This window comes from Schistocerca americana, chromosome X (genome assembly GCF_021461395.2).
Source record: "Schistocerca americana isolate TAMUIC-IGC-003095 chromosome X, iqSchAmer2.1, whole genome shotgun sequence".
Lineage (NCBI taxonomy): Eukaryota > Metazoa > Arthropoda > Insecta > Orthoptera > Acrididae > Schistocerca > Schistocerca americana.
Window position 1 is genome coordinate 704,314,073 of NC_060130.1, and position 23,724 is coordinate 704,337,796.

Here is a 23,724-nt window from a genome sequence, read left to right on the forward strand (position 1 = left end):
GAGTAGACATTACAATATCAGTTGTTTTGTAAATATGTAGTCTATTGTGTAATATTGTTTATCAGATGCATTTCACATTCTCAAGAATAAAGTTTAAATGAATCTATGAAAGAAACAGTGTATGAAATACAATATAATACAATTAAAAAGTAAGGGGGTACAGTATATATCTAACACAGAAAACTGTGTTTAATAAAAACATAAATGAGGGAGTTTAATTTATAAAATAAAACTATTCTACTGAATACTACAGAAAAAGTCAATGGTGTGAAAAGTTACAGGAGGTCTCACGCATTGAAAGGGGAAAAAACGTAAATTTATTTCATTAAAAGTTCATTACACACATTTCTCAAGTCTCTCACTCTTCACTGTTTCTCTTAAAAATTTTAACAACAAAACTTCCTTGACATATTCAGTAAAAGTTCTTCACATATAGCTTCATAAAAGGACACCATTCATCCCATGAGTGGTCTTTGTTGAATGACAGGGCTCAAAAGAATAAACACCTGCAACATATACATAAGAAACATTTTTTAAAAATAAAGTTACATCTTGCTTTCAACGTTTTGAAACATTCAGAGACTATAAGTGGTCAATGTGTGTATTGATGTGAAGCACAATTCCAAGTTGTAGAAAAAAAACAACTTACATTGCTTATAAAAGTTAGTTTTACATAATTAAGTACTACAACATTAACAAAATAATTCTAAAAATCTTTCCATAGCATTTGTGCATTTTCAAATGTTATGTCCTCCCTGCTGCCGTTGGATAAGCAGCTTCAGCAGCAAGTCGTATACTCCTAGCTCACTCATTTGTTACATAGTTTAATTCTTAATTTCTTTGCGTGTTTTTGGTACTTGCATTGTCTAATTCATAAATTTCGGGCGTATTATAGTATTTGAGAGTTGTAGCATCGTGTTTTAGTACCTGAATAGTGTAAATTCGCGTAGTCGTCTGTCTTCTGTTTTTGTTTTGAACGGCCAGTGTGGGTTGGTCATAGTCAGTGTGCTCCCTGCCGCCGTTGGATAAGCAGCTGCACCAGCAAGTCGTATACTCCTAGCTCACTCATTTGTTACATAGTTTAATTCTTAATTTCTTTGCGTGTTTTTGGTACTTGCATTGTTTAATTCATAGATTTCGGGCGTATTATAGTATTTGAGGGCTGTAGCATCGCGTTTTAGTACCTGAATAGTGTAAAATCGCGTAGTCTCCTTCCGCCGCCAAGCAGTGTGTCAGCAGTGCGCAAGTAGCAGCATTACTGCATTTACTAGGCAATCTTGTATTTTAATAACCGTTTAAATTTTGTGTCGATTTGTTTGAGCTCTCTGTAGATTAGTTCAGACGTTCTTTGCACAACAGTTTTTAGCATGGATAGGGACTGCAACTGCTGTGTTCGGATGCAGGCTGAGTTGGCATCCCTTCGTTCTCAGCTTCAGGCAGTGTTGGCTTCGGTCACACAGCTTGAGGCTGTTGCCAATGGGCATCACTGTGGGGTTCCGGATGGGGGTTTGTCGGGGTCGGCCAGCTCGTCCCACACATCCCCCGATTGGACTACGACTGTGGTTGCCCGAGATACTGCCCGCATTGAGGCTGATCCCTCACCTGTGGTAGAGTGGGAGGTCATCTCAAGGTGTGGCAGGGGGCGAAAGACATTCCAGAGGGCTGAACGGAAGGCCTCTCCAGTTTGTCTGATGAACCGGTTTCAGGCTCTGTCTCAGGCTGATACTGATCTTCGGCCTGACATGGCTGCTTGTCCTGTTCCAGAGGTTGCCCCTCAGTCTGCAAGATCTGGGCGGTCGCAGAGGGTGGGCTTACTGGTAGTTGGGAGCTCCAACGTCAGGCGCGTAATGGGGCCCCTTAGGGATATGGCAGCAAGAGAAGGGAAGAAAACCAATGTGCACTCCGTGTGCATACCGGGGGGAGTCATTCCAGATGTGGAAAGGGTCCTTCTGGATGCCATGAAGGGTACAGGGTGCACCCATCTGCAGGTGGTCGCTCATGTCAGCACCAATGATGTGTGTCGCTATGGATCCGAGGAAATCCTCTCTGGCTTCTGGCCGTTATCTGATTTGGTGAAGACTGCCAGTCTCGCTAGTGGGATGAAAGCAGAGCTCATCATCTGCTGCATCATCGACAGGACTGACTGCGGACCTTTGGTACAGAGCCGAGTGGAGGGTCTGAATCAGAGGCTGAGACGGTTCTGCGACCATGTGGGCTGCAGATTCCTCGACTTGCGCCATAAGATGGTGGGGTTTCGGGTTCCGCTGGATAGGTCAGGAGTCCACTACACGCAACAAGCGGCTACACGGGTAGCAGGGGTTGTGTGGCGTGGGCTGGGCGGTTTTTTAGGTAAGATGGCCTTGGGCAAGTACAGAAAGGGCAACAGCCTCAATGGGCGCGGGGCAAAGTCAGGACATGCTGGGACCAAGCAGCAATTGGTATTGTAATTGTAAACTGTCGAAGCTGCGTTGGTAAAGTACCGGAACATCAAGCGCTGATAGAAAGCACCGAAGCTGAAATCGTTATAGGTACAGAAAGCTGGCTGAAGCCAGAGATAAATTCTGCCAAAATTTTTACAAAGGTACAGACGGTGTTTAGAAAGGATAGATTGCATGCAACCGGTGGTGGAGTGTTCGCCGCTGTTAGTAGTAGCTTATCCTGTAGTGAGGTAGAAGTGGATAGTTCCTGTGAATTATTATGGGTTGAGATTACACTCAACAACCGAGCTAGGCTAATAATTGGCTCCTTTTACCGACCTCCCGACTCAGCAGCATTAGTGGCAGAACAACTGAGAGAAAATTTGGAATACATTTCACATAAATTTTCTCAGCATGTTATAGTCTTAGGTGGAGATTTCAATTTACCAGATATAGACTGGGACACTCAGATGTTTAGGACGGTTGGTAGGGACAGAGCATCGAGTGACATTATACTGAGTGCACTATCCGAAAATTACCTCGAGCAATTAAACAGAGAACCGACTCGTGGAGATAACATCTTGGACCGACTGATAACAAGCAGACCCGAAATATTCGACTCTGTATGTACAGAACAGGGAATCAGTGATCATAAGGCCGTTGCAGCATCCCTGAATATGGAAGTTAGTAGGAATATAAAAAAAGGGAGGGAGGTTTATCTGTTTAGCAAGAGTAATAGAAGGCAGATTTCAGACTACCTAACAGATCAAAACGAAAATTTCTGTTCCGACACTGACAATGTTGAGTGTTTATGGAAAAAGTTCAAGGCAATCGTAAAATGCGTTTTAGACAGGTACGTGCCGAGTAAAACTGTGAGGGACGGGAAAAACCCACCGTGGTACAACAACAAAGTTAGGAAACTACTGCGAAAGCAAAGAGAACTTCACTCCAAGTTTAAACGCAGCCAAAACCTCTCAGACAAACAGAAGCTAAACGATGTCAAAGTTAGCGTAAGGAGGGCTATGCCTGAAGCGTTCAGTGAATTCGAAAGTAAAATTCTATTTACCGACCTGACAGAAAATCCTAGGAAGTTCTGGTCTTACGTTAAATCAGTAAGTGGCCCGAAACAGCATATCCAGACACTCCGGGATGATGATGCCATTGAAACAGAGGATGAAACGCGTAAAGCTGAAATACTAAACACCTTTTTCCAAAGCTGTTTCACAGAGGAAGACCGCACTGCAGTCCCTTCTCTAAATCCTCGCACAATCGAAAAAATGGCTGACATCGAAATAAGTGTCAAAGGAATAGAAAAGCAACTGGAATCACTCAACAGAGGAAAGTCCACTGGACCTGACGGGATACCAATTCGATTCTACACAGAGTACGCGAAAGAACTTGCCCCCCTTCTAACAACCGTGTACCGCAAGTCTCTAGAGGAACGGAAGGTTCCAAATGATTGGAAAAGACTACAGGTAGTCCCAGTCTTCAAGAAGGGTCGTCGAGCAGATGCGCAAAACTATAGACCTATATCTCTGACGTCGATCTGTTGTAGAATTTTAGAACATGTTTTTTGCTCAAGTATCATGTCGTTTTTGGAAACCCAGAATCTACTATGTAGGAATCAACATGGATTCCGGAAACAGCGATCGTCTGAGACCCAACTCGCATTATTTGTTCATGAGACCCAGAAAATATTAGATACAGGCTCCCAGGTAGATGCTATTTTTCTTGACTTCCGGAAGGCGTTCGATACAGTTCCGCACTGTCACCTGATAAACAAAGTAAGAGCCTACGGAATATCAGACCAGCTGTGTGGCTGGATTGAAGAGTTTTTAGCAAACAGAACACAGCATGTTGTTATCAATGGAGAGACGTCTCCAGACGTTAAAGTAACCTCTGGCGTGCCACAGGGGAGTGTTATGAGACCATTGCTTTTCACAATATATATAAATGACCTAGCAGATAGTGTCGGAAGTCCCATGCGGCTTTTCACACATGATGCTGTAGTATACAGAGAAGTTGCAGCATTAGAAAATTGTAACGAAATGCAGGAAGATCTGCAGCGGATAGGCACTTGGTGCAGGGAGTGGCAACTGACCCTTAAAATAGACAAATGTAATGTATTCCGAATACATAGAAAGACGGATCCTTTATTGTATGATTATATGATAGCGGAACAAACACTGGTAGCAGTTACTTCTGTAAAATATCTGGGAGTATGCGTGCGGAACGATTTGAAGTGGAATGATCATATAAAATTAATTGTTGGTAAGGCGGGTACCAGGTTGAGATTCATTGGGAGAGTCCTTAGAAAATGTAGTCCATCAACAAAGGAGGTGGTTTACAAAACACTCGTTCGACCTATACTTGAGTATTGCTCATCAGTGTGGGATCTGTACCAGGTCGGCTTGACAGAGGAGGTAGAAAAGATCCAAAGAAGAGCGGCGCATTTCGTCACAGGGTTATTTGGTAACCGTGATAGGGTTACCGAGATGTTTAACAAACTCAAGTGGCAGACTCTGCAAGAGAGGCGCTCTGCATCGCGGTGTCGCTTGCTCGCCAGGTTTCGAGAGGGTGCGTTTCTGGATGAGGTACTGAATATATTGCTTCCCCCTACTTATACCTCCCGAGGAGATCACGAATGTAAAATTAGAGAGATTAGAGCGTGCACGGAGGCTTTCAGACAGTCATTCTTCCCGCGAACCATACGCGACTGGAACAGGAAAGGGAGGTAATGACAGTGGCATGTAAAGTGCCCTCCGCCACACACCGTTGGGTGGCTTGCGGAGTATAAATGTAGATGTAGATGTAGATGTGTAATCATTTTAACATAACTGTAATACTCAAATATGTATAATGATATAATCAGTTGTTAACCAGAACTTTTTCCAAGACAAAAAAGTACTGAGATGAACAAACTGTTGAGTTTTCTTATCTCACTCTTGGTAGAGCATAAGAAGCATCTAAAATCTGACGGTCCATGACATAATAAACCTCTACATAGACTGAAACATAAACCCAAACGCTTGCCATTCACAGGCAATGCTCTTGCTGAATGAAGCATTTAGGTGGAACTCATGACTCAACATTGCAGTTTAAATTCTGCTTGCACATCTCTCTTACTATTCTGGCTTCACAAATTCTTTCCAACATAGCTTCCCAGAATCACACTCATAAAAGAAATAAAATAAAAAAGAACCGGCTATGCCCCAGTCTCATGTTTGTTTCCCGAATGAATCTCTCACTTTGCTGTGGAGTGTGAACTACTATGAACATTCTGAAAAACTGTTACTTTACCAAAAAGTTTCACAATAATGCCCACTCTACCTCAGAATTCAAGATTAATTCTGATCTCAGTTTTGATTGTCAACTTCAGTCTTTCAGCAGTAGTAACGTGTTGGTACCATGTGGCACCATCCTGAGCACTTCACATTGATTTGCAGAATATGTATGCATATTTAGCTTTATGTATGATTTATAGACTGATTGCAGCAGTTGTATCTAAATCATTCTGATAGAGTCATGAACTTTAGAATGATTACCCTCTTTATTTGCTTTCAGCTGAGCAAATTGATGCAAATAATTAGAGTTAAATTTGGTCACATTTGTCAAAATGTTTTCAACATATCTTAACCTCCAAATGTTTGCTTTTATTTAAAGACCAGTTCTTTGAACTGACTAAATGTGTGGCCATGGGTAGTATGTTGTCCCCAATTGTCAATAACATTTTTGTATGGGATATTCAGGCAAGAGAACTGAAGTAAGCTGGATTAAAATCTTCTCACTTCTGTTGGTACATGGATGACACCAAATGTCTGGAATCAGGGCATGAGAACTTGTATATCTTTGAAAATAGCTCTGAGCACTATGTGACTTAACTTCTGAGGTCATCCGTCGCCTAGAACTTAGAACTAATTAAACCTAACTAACCTAAGGACATCACACACATCCATGCCCGAGGCAGCATTCGAACCTGCGACCAGACTGTAGCGCCTAGAACCGCACGGCCACTCTGGCTGGCTGTATATCTTTCTGCAGCCTCTTAATTCTGTTGATTCAAACATTTGTTTTTCAATGAAGGGGGAAACAATGGATACTTTCCTTTGTGTGGTGTGTTGGTCAGGATGAATCTTGTGGGTAAGCAGACAGACATCAAGTAGTTTAGGTCCAAAGAGCAGTCTCATGTGAAGAGAAGTTGCTGTATGGTTTGACACATGGATCCATAATAGGGCCCCTGTTGTTTCTAATTTGTGTTAGTGATTTAAACTCAAATGGGCACATTCTACAGTTTGTAGATACACAACATTGTTTGCTAGTAGGAAGAGTAACAAACACAAGCAGGTGTTCTGTTCAGTGAGGTCAACTAGTAATTTAGAGAAAATAAGATGATGACAAATGAAAAAGAAACCACAGATAATTACAGGTAGCCTCTGTGACACTGGAAACTGGAGCACTGGGCAATGCTGAAACTGTTATAATTCTGCATTTTTCATTGTTAGTAAATTAACTTATAACCATATCAGTGTATATTTGTCCACTTCCTGAGGAAACTAACAGGCATTATAACAGAAGAGTAACTACTAACAGTCCTCTGAGGCTTATTTCATGGCCACATCAACTACACACTGCTGTTAAGGGCCCCATCTACTGGTTGCAGGAATATGCTGTTGCAACAGAAGAAAGTGCTGATGATAATTACTTATAACAAAAAAGGGGCCAATGCAGACTTACTTTTGCTAAATCTTGAGGTATAATTGTTTACAGCCAATATGTATTTAACTGCTCCATTCATGTGGAGCTGAACCATATCATATAAAGCAAGTAGCACAAAATTCACCATCACAACATCTAGGATAGCTTCCCAGTGGTGGCCATGAAAATGTTTATTGCACTACCAAACATAATTCAGTTTTGAAGAAAAACATAACCTAAAAGAAATCCATTGTACTCTGTGGATGTATTTTTTCTAGTAACAGTACAATGGCTGCCTAACTTCCAACTGAGCTCTATGGCACTAGGAACAACAATTATATTGTACATTTAATGTTACTGAAATGCCCAGTTTATTTGATTATTTTCATTATTATTATTTGTTATAGATCAGTGCAATACTAATGCAGTTCATCCAGTGCTAACGGTAAACTATTAATGCTTTTGTCATTGCTTGGCTGCCATTGCCTATAATGAATATAAAAATTTGTGTCAAGTTTTTTAGTATTTTGCAAACTGAAATACGCCTAAATATTTTGATTACTTACTCATATATCAGGACAAGTTCTCTTAGAATCTGTGGAACAGACTGAAGACTGGTTTTATGCAGCTCTCCATGCTACTCTATCCCATGCAAGCCTCTTCATCTCTGAGTAACTACTGCAACCTGCATCCTTCTGAATCTACTTACTGTATTTATTTCTTGGTTGCCCTTTATGATTTTTACCCCCCACACTTCCATTTAGTACTAAATTGGTGATCCTTTGAAGTCTCAGAATGTGTCCTACCAACAGTGTCCTTCTAGTCAGGTTGTGGCAACATTTCTTTGCTCTTCAATTCTATTCAGTACTTCCTCATTAGTTGCATGATCTACCCATCTGATCTTCAGCATTTTTCTGTAGTGCCACACTTCAGATGCTTCTATTCTCTTCTTGTTAAGCTGTTTATTGACCATGTTTCATTTCCATACAAATAATTTTAGAAAAGACTTTTTCAGAGAGTTAAATCTATTCATGCTGTTAAAAATTTCTCTTCTTCAAAAACACTTTTCTTGCCATTGCCACTCTGTGTTTCGTATCCTTTCTACTTCAGCCTTAATCAGTTATTTTGCTGCCCAAACAGCAAAAATCATCTATTATTTTAAGTATCCCATCTCCTAAGCTGATATTCTCAGCATCACCTGATTTAATTCAACTATGTTCCATTATCCTTGTTTTGCTTTTGTTGATGTTCACGTTATATCCTCCTTTCAAGACTGTGTCCATTCCGTTCTGGAAAACCCCAAAGTTTGTACTTCTTCTCCCTGGACTTTAATTTCTACCCAAGATTTTTCTTTTCTTTTCTTTACTGCTTGCTTAGTGTACAGACCGAATAACATTGGGGATAGGCTACAACCCTGTCTCACTCCCTTCTCAACCACTGCTTTCCTTTCATGCCCCTCAACTCTCTAACTGCCATCTAGTTTTTGTACAAGCTGCAAATAGTCTTTCACTCCCTGTATTTTACCCCTGACACCCTCAGAATTTCAAAGAAAGTATTCCAGTCGACATTGTCAAAAGCTTCCTCTAAGTCTACAAATGCTATAAATGCAGGTTTTACCTTTCCTGAACCTATCTTCTAAAATAAGTCATATGGTCAGTATTACCTCATGTGTTCCTTCATTTCTCAGGATCTTTTGTAAAGAATTTGTGTTAAAAATTTGCATCCATGATTTAATAAACTAATATTTCGGTAATATTCATACCTGTCAGCACCTGCCTTTTTTGGAATTTGAATTACTATATTCTTCTTGAAGTCTGAGTCTATTTTGCCTGTTTTATGCATCTAGCTCTCCAGATGGAATTCTTCTACATCTACATCTACATGATTACTCTGTAATTCACATTTAAGTGCTTGGCAGAGGGTTCATCGAACCACAATCATACTATCTCCCTACCATTCCACTCCCGAACAGCGCGCAGGAAAAACGAACACCTAAACCTTTCTGTTCGAGCTCTGATTTCTCTTATTTTATTTTGATGATCATTCCTACCTATGTAGGTTGGGCTTAACAAAATATTTTCGCATTCGGAAGAGAAAGTTGGTGACTGAAATTTCGTAAATAGATCTCGCCGCGACGAAAAACGTCTTTGCTTTAATGACTTCCATCCCAACTCGCGTATCATATCTACCACACTCTCTCCCCTATTACGTGATAATACAAAACGAGCTGACCCTTTTTGCGCCCTTTCGATGTCCTCTGTCAATCCCACCTGGTAAGGATCCCACACCGCGCAGCAATATTCTAACAGAGGACGAACGAGTGTAGTGTAAGCTGTCTCTTTAGTTGACTTGTTGCATCTTCTTAAGTGTCCTGCCAATGAAACGCAACCTTTGGCTCGCCTTCCCCACAATATTATCTATGTGGTCTTTCCAACTGAAGTTGTTCGTAATTTTAACACCCAGGTACTTAGTTGAACTGACAGCCTTGAGAATTGAACTATTTATCGAGTAATCGAATTCCAACGGATTTCTTTTGAAACTCATGTGGATCACCTCACACTTTTCGTTATTTAGCGTCCACTGCCACCTGCCACACCATACAGCAATCTTTTCTAAATCGTTTTGCAACTGATACTGGCCTTCGGATGACCTTACTAGAGCGTAAATTACAGCATCATCTGCAAACAACCTAAGAGAACTGCTCAGATTGTCACCCAGGTCATTTATATAGATCAGGAACAGCAGAGTCCCAGGACGCTTCCCTGGGGAACACCTGATATCACTTCAGTTTTACTCATTGATTTGCCGTCTGTTACTACAAACTGCGACCTTCCTGACAGGAAATCACGAATCTAGTCGCACAACTGAGACGATACCCCATAGGCCCGCAGCTTGGTTAGAAGTCACTTGTGAGGAACGGTGTCAAAAGCTTTCCAGAAATCTAGAATTACGGAATCAACCTGAGATCCCCTGTCGATAGTGTTGCACAAGAACAATGCTTTCTGAAACCATGCTGATTACGTATCAATAGATCGTTCCCTTCGAGGTGATTCATAATGTTTGAATACAGTATATGCTCCAAAACCCTACTGCAAACCGACGTCAATGATATAGGTCTCTAGTTCGATGGTTTACTCCTACTACCCTTCTTAAACACTGGTGCGACCTGCGCAATTTTCCAATCTGTAGGTACAGATCTATCGGTGAGCGAGCAGTTGTATATGATTGCTAATTAGGGAGCTATTGTATCAGCGTAATCTGAAAGGAACCTAATCGGTGTACAATCTGGACCTGAAGATTTGCCCATATCAAGCGATTTGAGTTGCTTCGCAACCCCTAAGTATCAACTTCTAAGAAACTCATGCTAGCAGCTGTTCGTGTTTCAAATTCTGGAATATTCCATTCGTCTTCCCTGGTGAAGGAATTTCGGAAAAATTGCTTTCAATAACTCCGCTTTAGCGGCACAATCGTCGGTAATAGTACCATCGGCACTGCGCAGCGAAGGTATTGACTGTGTCTTGCAGCTTGTGTACTTTACATACGACCAGAATTTCTTCGGATTTCCTGCCAAATTTCGAGACAATGTTTCGTTGGGGAACCTATTAAAGGCATCTCGCATTGAAGTCCGTGCCAAATTCCGTGCGTCTGTAAATTTTTGCAAATCGTCGGGATTTCGCGTTCTTCTGAACTTCACATGCTTTTTCCGTTGCCTCTGCAACAGCGTTCGGACCTGTTTTGTGTACCATGGGGGATCAGTTCCATCTCTTACCAACTTATGAGGTATGAATCTCTCAATTGCTGTTGCTACTATATCTTTGAATTTGAGCCACATCTCGTCTACATTTGCACAGTCATTTTGGAAGGAATGGAGATTGTCTCTTAGGAAGGCTTCTAGTGACACTTTATCCGCTTTTTTAAATAAAATTATTTTGCGTTTGTTTCTGGTGGATTTGGAAGAAACGGTATTGAGCCTATCTACAAAGTCCTTGTGATCACTAATCCCTGTATCAGTCATGATGCTCTCTATTAGCTCTGGATTGTTTGTGGCTAAGAGGTCAAGTGTGTTTTCGCAACCACTTACAATTCGCGTGGGTTCGTGGGCTAACTGCTCGAAATAATTTTCGGAGAAAGCATTTAGGACAATCTCGGATCATGTTTTCCGCCTACCACCGGTTTTGAACAAGTATTTTTGTCAACATATCGAGGGAAGGTTGAAGTCCCCACCATCTATAACCGTATAAGTGGGGTATTTATTTGTTACGAGACTCAAATTTTCTCTGAACTGTTCAGCAACTATATTATCAAAGTCTGGGGGTCGGTAGAAGGAGCCAATTATTAACTTAGTTCGGCTGTTAAGTATAACCTCCACCCACACCAATTTCCACGGAGTATCTGCTTCAACTTCACTACAAGATAAACCACTACTGACAGACACAAACACTCCGCTACCAATTCTGCCTAATCTATCTTTCCTGAACACTGTCTGAGACTTCGTAAAAATTTCTGCAGAACTTATTTCAGGCTTTAGCCAGCTTTCTGTACCTATAACGATTTCAGCTTCTGTGCTTTCTATTAGCACTTGAAGCTCAGGGACTTCCCCAGCACAACTACAACAATTATAACTACAGTTCTGACTGTTCCTTGATCCAAGCACGTCCTGTATTTGCCATACAGCCTTTGAGATTGCAGCTCACACCATACTTTCCCGAGGCCCTCTAACCTAAAAAACCGCCCAGTCCACGCCACACAGCCTCCGTTACCTGTGTAGCCGCCAGCTGAGTGTAGTGAACTCCTGACCTATTCAGCGGAACCCGAAACCCCACCACCCTATGGCGCAAGTCAAGGAATCTGCAGCCAACACGGTCGCAAAACCGTCTGAGCCTCTAATTCAGACCCTCCAGCCAGCTCTGCACCAAAGGTCTGGAGTCGGTTCTGTCAACGATGCTGCAGATGATGAGCTCTGCCTTCATCTTGTAAGCAAGACCGGCAGCCTTCACCAAATCAGATAGCCGCTGGAATCCAGAGAGAATTTCCTCAGAGCCAAAGAGACACACATCATTAGTGCCGACATGTGCCACCACCTGCAACTGGCTGCACCCTGTGCTCTTCATGGCATCCGGAAGGACCCTTTCCACATCAGGAATGACTCCACCCGGAATGCACACGGAGTGCACACTGGATTTCTTCCCCTCCTTAGGCGCCATATCCCCAAGGGGCCCCATTACGAGCCTAACATTGGAGTTCCCAACTACCAATAAGCCCACCCTCTGTGATTCCCCGGACCTTGAAGGCTGAGAATCATCCTCTGAAACAGGGCAGGCAGCTGCATCTGGCTCAGCCAGAGACAGTACCTGAAACCTGTTTGTCAGACGCACCGGGGAGGCTTTCTGATCAGCCTCTGGGGATGTCTTTCGCTGCCTGCCATGCCTTGGAATGACCTCCCAATCAACCACAGGCGAGGGCTCAGCCCCACTGCAGGCAGCAACAGGGGCAACCACAGCGGCAGACTGATCTGGGGACAGACGGGATGAGGTTGACATCCCTGTGATACCCAAGTCCGGCTCCCCACAGTGGTGCCCATTGGCAACAGCCTCAAGCTGTGCAACCGAAGTCAGTGCTGCCTGCAGCTGGCTAGCATGGCTGGCTCTCCCGAGACTATCAGCAGTTCCAAAGGAATCGCACCTACTCCCAGGAACTTGTTTCAACCTTGGTCTTTCTGTGCTCTATCAAATTATTCTTGCAGTATCCTATCTTTCATCTCATCTTCATTTATGTCATCTTCCATTTCTATAATACTGTCCTCAAGTATTTCTTCCTTGTACAGACCCTATATGTACTCCTTCCACCTTTCAGCTTTCCCTTCTTTGCTGCAGACTGGTTTGCTTCTGAGTTCTTGATATTCATACAGATAGTTCTCTTTTCTCCAAAGACCTCTTTAATTTTTCAGTTTGCTGTATCTGTGTGTTCCCTAGTGATATATGCTTCTAAATCTTTAGCACTTTTCCCCTAGCCATTTCTACCTAGCTGTTTTGAACTTCCTGTCAATCTCATTTTTCAAACATTTGTATTCTCTTTCACCTGCTTCATATACTGCATTTCTATATTTTCTCCTTTCATCAACTAAATTCAATATCTCTTGTGTTACTCATTTATCTCTACAAGTTCTCTCCTTTTTACCTATTTGATCCTCTGCTGCCATCACTATTTCATCTTTTCAAGCTTCCCATTCTTCTTCTGCTGTATCTCTTTCCCCTGTTCTCATCAATCATTCTTTAATACTCCATCTGAAACTCTCAACAACCTCTGATTCTTTCAGTTTATCCAGGTCCCATGTCCTTAATTTCTAACTTTTCGCAATTTATTCAGTTTTAATGTACAGTTCATAACAAATAAATTGTGGTCAGATTTCACATCTGCCCCTGGAAATACCTTTCAGTTTAAAATTTGGTTATGAAATCTCTGTCTCACCATTATATAATCAGTCTGAAACCTTCTAGTGTCTCTAGAGCACTTCCACATATACAATCTTTTTTATAGTACTTTAACCTTTTCTTACTATTAAATTCCAGTCCCCATCACTATTAAATTTTCATCTCTCATAACTATATGAATAATTTCTTTTATCTCATTGTACATTTCTTCAATCTCTTCATCGTCTGCAGAGCTAGTTGGCATATAAACTTTTACTACTGCAGTGGGGGTGGGCTTTGTGTCTATCTTGGCTATAATAATTCATTCTCTATGGTGTTCATAGTAGCGTACCCTCATTCCTATTTTCTTATTTGTTATTAAGCCTACACCTGCATTACCCATATTTGATTTTGTATGTATAAACCTTTATTCACCTGACCACAAGTTAAGTCCCTCCTGCCGCAAAACATCCCTAATTCTCACTATATCTGACGTTAACCTATCTACTGCTCTTCTAAAATTTTCCAACCTAACTGTCCAATTAAGGGATCATTCCACACTCCAGTCTGTGGAACACCAGTTTTCTTTCTCCTGACAATGACATCCTCTTGAGGAGTCCCACCTTGAGATATGAGTGGGGGACTATTTTACCTCCACAATATTTTACCCAAGAGTATGCCATCATCATGTAACCATACAGTAGAGCTTCACACCCTCAGGAAAAATTATGGCTGAAGTTTCCCCTTTCTTTCAGCTCTTCACAGTGCCAGCACAGCAAGGTCATTTTGGTTGATGTTACAAGGCCAGATCAGTCAATGGTCCAGATTGTTACCCCTGCAACTACTGAAAAGACATCAGGAAGCACACATTTGTCTGACCTCTCAATAGGTACCCGTCCGTTGTCATTGCACCTGTGGTATGGCTATCTGTATCATTCAGGCATGCAAGCCACCCCACCAATGTCAAGTTCCATGGATCATGAGTGGGTAGCATTGATGATAAATGGTAATTAATTCTGTTTGTTTTGGTAGTGTACTCAGATTGCTCTCTGTTGATAGCTGCCACTATCTTGATCAATGTGGTGGGGTACTTCATATGGAGATCAGGTCATTTTTGCACCTGAAAAACTTCCACCTGCATGGTTATCTCATCTGCTCACTAGGGCAGATGTGGTGCACATTGCACTACAAACCAACATTAAGTTCAAATGTGTGAGGAGACTGTGGAAGAAAAAACTTTTTGTGTTATACAGGAAGAAATTTAATTAAATTTTGTCATGTGTTGAGAAAAAATTACGAGAGAAGTGTTTTTCAACCTTTCTCCAGGTTCAGAGCTCTTTTAGTGCCCAAGAGGAATAGTTCAGCTCTGCTCTAGGCAGGCATCAATTGGATCCCATGCAGATGCAGCATGGTGTATAAGGGAGAGGCTATCAGGGCCATTAAAGATTATTGTATTGAATATAAGGATGGGTGTCAACAATGGTGGGAGGGGGAGAAAGAAGTAATTTGCCTTGGAATCTGGATAATTCTTGTGCATTGTTAGTGATGCTTCTACTAAACCACAGGTTTAGCACTGCTGAGCTCTATGGGAAATTCTGTGCCTTGCTTTGTTCATGGGAAATAATGCAGTTTCCTTGACTTGGAGGCAGTTTGGGAACTGTGCTGAAGTCATGGTGGAAGCGAACCCTTGTAAAACATCTGATCAAAAGTATACAGATATCTCTATCGAATGAGGAATTGACCATCAGACACCTGACCTGCTAGTATAAAAGGAGACCTGAAGTATTTTACTGTCAGTAGAGAAGCTGTGACAGCAGAGCTCAGTGACTTAGCTGTAGGACTACTCATTGGATGTCACCAAAGTAACATATTTATCAGAAGTAGCCGAGTGAGGTGGCACAGTGGTTAACACACTGGACTCGCATTCGGGAGGATGATGCTTCAATCATGCTTCCGGCCATCCTGATTTAGGTTTTCTGTGATTTCCCTAAATTGCTCCAGGCAAATACCAGGATGGTTCCTTTGAAAGGGCACGGCTGACTTCCTTCCCCATCCTTCCCTAATCCGATGAGACCAATGACCTTGCCGTTTGGTCTCTTCTCCTAAACAATCCAACCCAGCCCAACCCATCAGAGGGATTTCAGCCCTTCTAAAGCTGCCCAAGTCGATTGCTGGTAACGTGACTGTGAAGTGGAAAGGTGAACGAATAACCATAGCTAAGCAAAGACCAGACAGACCTCATGTACTGATGGACACGACCATTGAGCATTTCAGAGGGTGATTGTAAAAAACCACATGAAATCTGTTAAAGTAAACACTTATGAGTTCCAAAGTTCTATTCACAATCCATCTAGCACAATGACTGTGCACTGGCAGCTAAAACAATGGGATACAATGGTTGAGCATCTCCTCATAAGCCACACAGTTCTGTAGTTAGTGCTAAGTGACATTTGAGTGGGTGTAAGGAGTGAGGCCACTGGACAGTGGATTACTGGAAATGAGTGATTTAGAGTGATGATTCACACTCTACCCTGTAGCAATCTGATGAAAGGGTTTTGATTTGGTGAGGGCCTCGAGAATGTTACCTGCAGTGATGTATTGTACCAACAATGAAGTATGAAGGAAGTGATGTTATGGTAGGGCAGCGATTTCAGTGGTTAGAGCATGTTCTCACTATTGTGCTTAATGAAATATGAAATGATATGAACACATTTTGCAGTACTGTGTACTGAGTACAGTAGAGCAGCAGTTTGGAGACAAGATAGTTTGTATCAGCATGACAATGCACCATGTCATGAAGCAGCATCTATGAGGCATTGTTTTGTGGCCAATAACATTCCTGAAGTTGAGTGGCCTATCCGCAGTCCTGACCTGAACCAAATGGAACACCTCTATAATGAGTTACAACATATACTTCACTGGAGATCCCACCGTCCAATATGACCATCCTCTCAGGTTTCAGTTCTTGAGGAAGAATGGGTTGCCGATCCTTCACAGATGCTAAGATACGTCATAGGTAGTGTCCCCAGTTGAGTTCTAGCTAAAATGGCAATTTTAGATCTTCACCCCTATTAGATAAATTTCTATGGGTGGATACAGTCTTCTTCTTGTTTATATCAGCTAGGCAAATCTGAGACTCTGGAACATTGCTTTTACACTCGTCATCCTGTGCACTTCAATACAAAGATTTTGGCTTTCACTTGAAACTACTGAGGCATTGTTCTAGGGGAATCTACTGAGATAATGTCAGAATGTGGCCTTAAAAACAGAGTTTGAATGCTTTGTTTAAATTCTACATCAGATCTAACCATGTCTCAAGTGAAATAAGAAAGTTATCGAGTGAAAGCCAGTTCTCCAGCTGTACATTCATGTTTACTATTTACCTAGTTTTAGAGATATTTATCTCAGGTTGGTAAGTGGTGCCAGTATCCTCCATATGTAGTTTGAATGTTCTTTCATACTGTCTGAAATGGTGCATCTCCATTCACTATAGGTTTTAATTTTGGAGGACAAGCTAGTCATGAGAATTCAAGGAAGCTAGGATCCCATATTGATGCATACAGTATCTATACAAGGCTGCTGTCTGAGTTACTGTGCATCATGAGATAAAGCTTCCTTGCTTGCCACTGAATCATGTTAAGAACTCTTCAAGTGCTTTTCATATTGTCACCTACCACTGTCATAACCAACACACAATATATCGCAAACTACCTTTCATTTCTTCTACACATGAGGCTACAGCACAGCCCACATGCAAAAGACATGCAAATTGTGTTTAGGTTGCACTGTGCTAATATTTCAATAGTCACACTTATGAAAAGGAAGAAGAAGATTTGAATGTCAAGAACAGATATTAGACAGGCTATTCATTACATGTAGAAAATAAACTGAGAAGACTGAAGATTATGTGGGTAGTATGGATAACTAAGTGAATGGAATTAGGGAGAAAATAAATTTATGGCTCAACTTGACAAAAAAGGGATGAGCTGATATCCAGATGCATCAAGAAACTATCAGTTTGATACTGCAGGGAAGATAGATAGATAGATAGATAGATAGATAGAGAGAGAGAGAGAGAGAGAGAGAGAGAGAGAGAGAGAGAGATAGAGAGAGAGAGAGAGAGAGAGAGAGAGAGAGTGGGAGGGTAGGAGGAGATTGTATAGAGGGACCACTGTATGAAACTAGTCTTCAGTCTGATGACCACAACATTAAAGTAAATGTGCACCTTCTGCCAATGGACATGAATACACCTGATACTGGTGAAGGCTAAGAACCATAGACAGTGACTGGTTGCTGTAAATCCTTCCTCTTGCCTGAGCTATCAACTTCACTGAAGATCTTGTAAAAAAAAAAGTTTTACAAATGACAGTGAACTGAAACATCAGTTGTACGGGAAGTTAAAAAAGCTCTGTATGAATCTGATGAAGCTGAAACTGTGGATTGTACACACTTATCTTTCAACATACTTCTGCTCCAACAATTCCTTTGTCCTAAACTAATGTGACCAAAACATCTCAAACCATATGACTGCTCTTAGACACAAAAAATGGTATCTCACTAATCCCAACATGACAAAACTTGTGCCATAGAAAGACTCTGAAATCATAAAATTTTCAGAAACAGAATTCCACTACATCCTGCTGTTCAAAATCTCCTTCATAATCACTGGTTCTCAAGAATCATAGCTCCCTCTTTGTCACTCAGGTCCCATACAGTTCAGCCTCTACACTATCCACCAACACTCACTGCTAAAATCAAGGTGTGTGATTCTGACATCACATCCTAGGTGGCTGATTGGGAATGTAGCTCCCATCCTGAATCTCAGATCTGAGATGATCTCTACAGCAGCAAAAACACTGGTCTCATATTTCTTGTATGTATTTTTAGAATCTCCAGCAAGTACTGATTACCTCATAAAGTATGGTAGCGTTATTTTCTACCCCATTTAGAACCTTCATGATCATAAGCCCATCCATACTATTGCTAAAATGCCTTACTATAACAATCATCTAAACCAGAAATGTAAATAGCCACCATTGCAATTCCAACATTTCATAACATTGTCCACATCTGAAACCTGCACCCGAAAGAAATATCTGTTATGTGTCCCATATGACCTTCACCTACAAGTATAAAGTAAATCTATCTTCTACAAAATCCATCTGCTCCATTGACATGCAAATCAATCCAAAAAAATTCACCACATCCCAAATGCACCAAGAAGCTATAACCTGTGTTGTAACAAATTCCTTAAAAAAAATACCTTTCTGAAGTACCCATATTATTAATACACCACCCCGGCTGCTCATTCAGTATTTCACCAGAAAGCCACTTCTACATACTTACAGGACCACTCTCATTTCATTTCTTTCACCTAGATACTCTTATGTGATACACCCTCCCATTAGGCCTCTTCCAAGTGCAGCATCTCAAGTCCTACTGAACTCAGCTCTCACTACAGGCACAAACAGATCCTGTTCAATTACCCTAAATCTCTGAATTAAAACTGACAAAGTCCTATTCAAAACTTTAACACCAGCTCTCCACCTATGCCATACATCCACTTTCTTCCTCATAACCCATTTGTAACACATCTGTATGAGAAGACTAGTATGTCACATGTAGATACACATATCAGTGAAAAATGCAGTGCCAGGTAGGGACATTCCCTAATCATTGTGCATACCACAGAGATCAGACAGGCATCCATAGCTTGTTTTTGCCTGTAGATCAGGGTGATAGCAGTACAATCAAGGTGACAGTTGAAGGGACCTGACAAGTATTACTTTCCGACAGCACATGGAGTTTGCATGTATTAGAGAAAGTAAGCATTACTCAACAGTGGAATGCATTTGCAAAGGAACATTTTTGGCAAGTGTGTGTGTGTGTGTGTGTTTTTTTTTTTTAGTATGGAAAAGAGAGTATTATGAAACAGCAACTGTAGTCAGTAGCAAACAATTATGTTGGTGAGATGAAGGACCTTAGCTGGCCAGTAAGGTGTAAGAAAACGCCCAGAGAAAATTGTATAGAATTATTAGAGAGATCCAACCAGGCTTGATATAAGGCACTTTAATATCTACTGGAAGCTCATTCAAAACTTCATTCTTAACATAATAAGTGGGTTTTAGTTGGAGTCTTTGTTAGCAGACGTTTGGCTGAGTTTGACCCATGACACACTAGAGAAATGGTGCCCAATTATGGCTAATAACCCAATTAATCAGAACAGAATCTGCCCACCTGTCTACTTGTAGCTGGTCACCAAAATTTTCATCCACAAAAGTGCAAAATAACATTATATTTATCTTGGAAATCATCACAATCACTTCAGGATAACCTCTTTTGATAAGATAACCTATCTGTTTTTTATCTTTGAATATTTGTCTTATAACAAACTGAAAGTTTAACAAATCTTGAAGGTGAATGCCGGTCACCATCAGCTGCTATTAAAAACCAGTGCACACACACACACACACACACACACACACACACACACACACACACACACACACACAAACTTTCTCTCTCTCTCTCTCTGTCTCTGTCTCTCTCTAATGTCTGTCAGTATGATAGACAACACTGGACAGAAATACATTAAAAATCTTCACTTTTCTCTATCTTGCTTTTCCTTCATTTAAATCATCCAGTAACTGACCACTTATTTTGTGGCCAGGAGCTATTCCATTTTCTCTTCATCGAGATAGTGACACTGATTCTTCCTTCCTAATATGTGTGCAGTAAAATTAGTTTTCCTTTTGCGAATCGCAGCCACAATTGATCTCTCCTGGTCACATTTTTTTCATTTTCTTCTGGTAGCAACTCTCAAAACTTTCAGCTACTTCCCTTTTTTCTTACTGCAGAAGTTCCTGGGCTATGCATGTCAGTGCTCCAAATTTGCGACTTGGTTCTATAACTTCAGGCTCAGCCTATTCATCAGCAATTGCTTCTTTCAGTGAGTGTAGTTTCTGCGATGGAAAACACATTCTAATTATCATGATGCTGCTAGCATTTCTCGCTGTCTGTAACTACTGGAAGTTGTCAGAAGTTCTTAGCGCTTGATTTTGCACTAAAATTAGTAGTGACCTTTCACTCATAACTAACGAAAGTACTTTTGATACTAATGAAAAGGCTGGTCCAGTAGCTCTGTACAACTTTATTTACTTCACTATCTGCTTCTGGTTTTAAGCTATTCTCAGGAGGATCTGAAACTGACTGACATATGTTAAATGTGTACATGTATATGACTGAAGACGAAGTAACAGGGCTTGCACAGACAGACTACAAAACTTACATTGGAGAAATAATGTCCAGAAGATATAAGCACAAATCTGGTAGATTTAAAATCTTGCTGCCTAATGATGTCAGAATATAAACGTCTCAAGACTATAATTCATCACGTCGTGATTATTCTTTGGGTTTACTGAGACTTATATTTTGGTGTATTCCAATTTGTATATTATGTAAGTAAGAGTCTAAAAATAGTTTTTTAAATTAAAAGTGAAATATAGTTGGTGTGAACCAGACGTCCAAGTCAATATCAGAATAATATTTCCAATGCACGAAAACTTAACTACAGGTAAATACACAGGGTTGTTGGTATAGCTTCGATTTCAGCATAGCTTCTACATCTATATCTACATCCATACTCCGCAAGCCACCTGACGGTGTGTGGCGGAGGGTACTTTGAGTACCTCTATCTGTTTTCCCGTCTATTCCAGTCTCGTATCGTTCGTGGAAAGAAAGATTGTCGGTATGCCTCTGTGTGGGCTCTAATCTCTCTGATTTTATCCTCATGGTCTCTTCGCGAGATATACGTAGGAGGTAACAATATAATACTTGACTCCTCGGTGAAGGTATGTTCTCGAAACTTCAACAAAAGCCCGTACCGAGCTACTGAGCGTCTCTCCTGCAGAGTCTTCCACTGCAGTTTATCTATCATCTCCGTAACGCTTTCGCGATAACTAAATGATCCTGGACTGTGGGAAAACCGGAAAAGAAGAGAATCGAAGCATTTGAGATGTGGTGCTGTAGACGAATGTTGAAAATTAGGTGGACTGATAAGGTAAGGAATGAGGAGGTTCTAAGCAGGATCGGAGAGGAATGGAATATGTGGAAAACACTGATAAGGAGAAGGGACAGGATGATAGGACATCTGCTAAGACATGAGGGAATGACTTCCATGGTACTAGAGGGAGCTGTAGAGGGCAAAAACTGTAGAGGAACACAGAGATTGGAATACGTCAAGCAAATAAATGAGGACGTAGGTTGCAAGTGCTACTCTGAGATGAAGAGGTTAGCACAGATAAGGAATTCGTGGCGGGCCGCATCAAACCAGTCAGTAGACTGATGACAAATAAAAAAAAAAAAAAAAAAAAAAAAAGGATCCTGTAACGAAGCGCGCTGCTCTCCGTTGGATCTTCTCTCTCTCTTCTACCAATCCTATCGAGTTCGGATCCCACACCGATGAGCAATATTCAAGCAGTGGGCGAACAAGTGTACTGTAACCTACTTCCTTTGTTTTCGGATTGCATTTCCTTAGGATTCTTTCAATGAATCTCAGTCTGGCAGTCCGCAGCTCGTGGTCGTGCGGTAGCGTTCTCGCTTCCCGCGCCCGGGTTCCCGGGTTCGATTCCCGGCGGAGTCAGGGATTTTCTCTGTCTCGTGATGTGACTGGGTGTTATGTGATTTCCTTAGGTTTGTTAGGTTTAAATAGTTCTAAGTTCTAGGGGACTGATGACCATAGATGTTAACTCACATAGTGCTCAGAGCCATTTGAACCATTCAGTCTGGCATCTACTTTACCGACGATCAACTTTATATGATCATTCCATTTTAAATCACTCCTAATGCCTACTCCCAGATAATTTATGGAATTAACTGCTTCCAGTTGCTGACCCGCTATATTGTAGCTAAATGATAAAGGATCTTTCTTTCTAGGTATTCGCAGCACATTACACTTGTCTACATTGAGATTCAATTGCCATTCCCTGCACCATGCGTCAATTCGTTGCAGATCCTCCTGCATTTCGGTACAATTTTCCATTGTTACAACCTCTCGATATACCACAGCATCATCCGCAAAAAGCGTTAGTGAACTTCCGATGTTATCCACAAGGTCATTTATGTATATTGTGAATAGCAACGGTCCTACGACACTCCCCTGCGGCACACCTGAAATCACTCTTACTTCGGAAGACTTCTCTCCATTGAGAATGACATGCTGCGTTCTGTTATCTAGGAACTCTTCAATCCAGTCACACAATTGGTCTGATAGTCCATATGCTCTTACTTTCTTCATTAAACGACTGTCGGGAACTGTTTGGAACGCCTTGCAGAAGTCAAGAAACACGGCATCTACCTGTGAACCCGTGTCTGTGGCCCTGTGAGTCTCGTGGACGAATAGCGCGAGTTGGGTTTCATGCGATCGTCTTTTTCGAAACCCATGCAAATTCCTACAGAGTAGATTTCTAGTCTCCAGAAAAGTCATCATACTCGAACATAATACGTGTTCCAAAATTCTACAACTGATCGACGTTAGAGATATAGGTCTATAGTTCTGCACATCTGTTCGACGTCCCTTTTTGAAAACGGGGATGACCTGCGCCCTTTTCCAATCCTTTGGAACGCTACGCTCTTCTAGAGACCTACGGTACACCGCTGCAAGAAGGGGGGCAAGTTCCTTCGCGTAATCTGTGTAAAATGGAATTGGTATCCCATCAAGTCCAGCGGCCTTTCCTCTTTTGAGCGATTTTAATTGTTTCTCTATCCCTCTGTCGTCTATTTCGATATCTACCATTTTGTCATCTGTGCGACAATGAGTTCAAATGACTCTGAGCACTATGGGACTTAACATCTACGGTCATCAGTCCCCTAGAACTTAGAACTACTTAAACCTAACTAACCTAAGGACAGCACACAACACCCAGTCATCACGAGGCAGAGAAAATCTCTGACCCCGCCGGGAATCGAACCCGGGAACCTGGGCGCGGGAAGCGAGAACGCTACCGCACGACCACGAGCTACGCACTGTGCGACAATCTAGAGAAGGAACCACAGTGCAGTCTTCCTCTTCATTGCATCGTGGATTTCTTACAGGGCATATTTAAGAATGTGGGTTTTATAGTCTGTCTGAACATGAACATACGTAAGCCCTGTTTTTTAGTTTTCAATTATATACATGTATACATCCAAATATGTATGGTAGT

The 23,724-nt window shown here is 41.4% G+C and overlaps 1 protein-coding gene across 1 annotated transcript in view; it reads right to left on the bottom strand.

The window, feature by feature from the left end:
- Nucleotides 1–320: 320 nt before the first annotated feature.
- The window catches only part of LOC124556836 (myrosinase 1-like), a 260,034-nt gene continuing 236,630 nt past the window's right edge, over nucleotides 321–23,724 (bottom strand). Inside the window, exon 12 of the mRNA XM_047130853.1 lies at nucleotides 321–506. The gene's annotated coding sequence lies outside the window, so the exon portion shown is untranslated. The remainder of the gene's footprint in view (nucleotides 507–23,724) is intronic.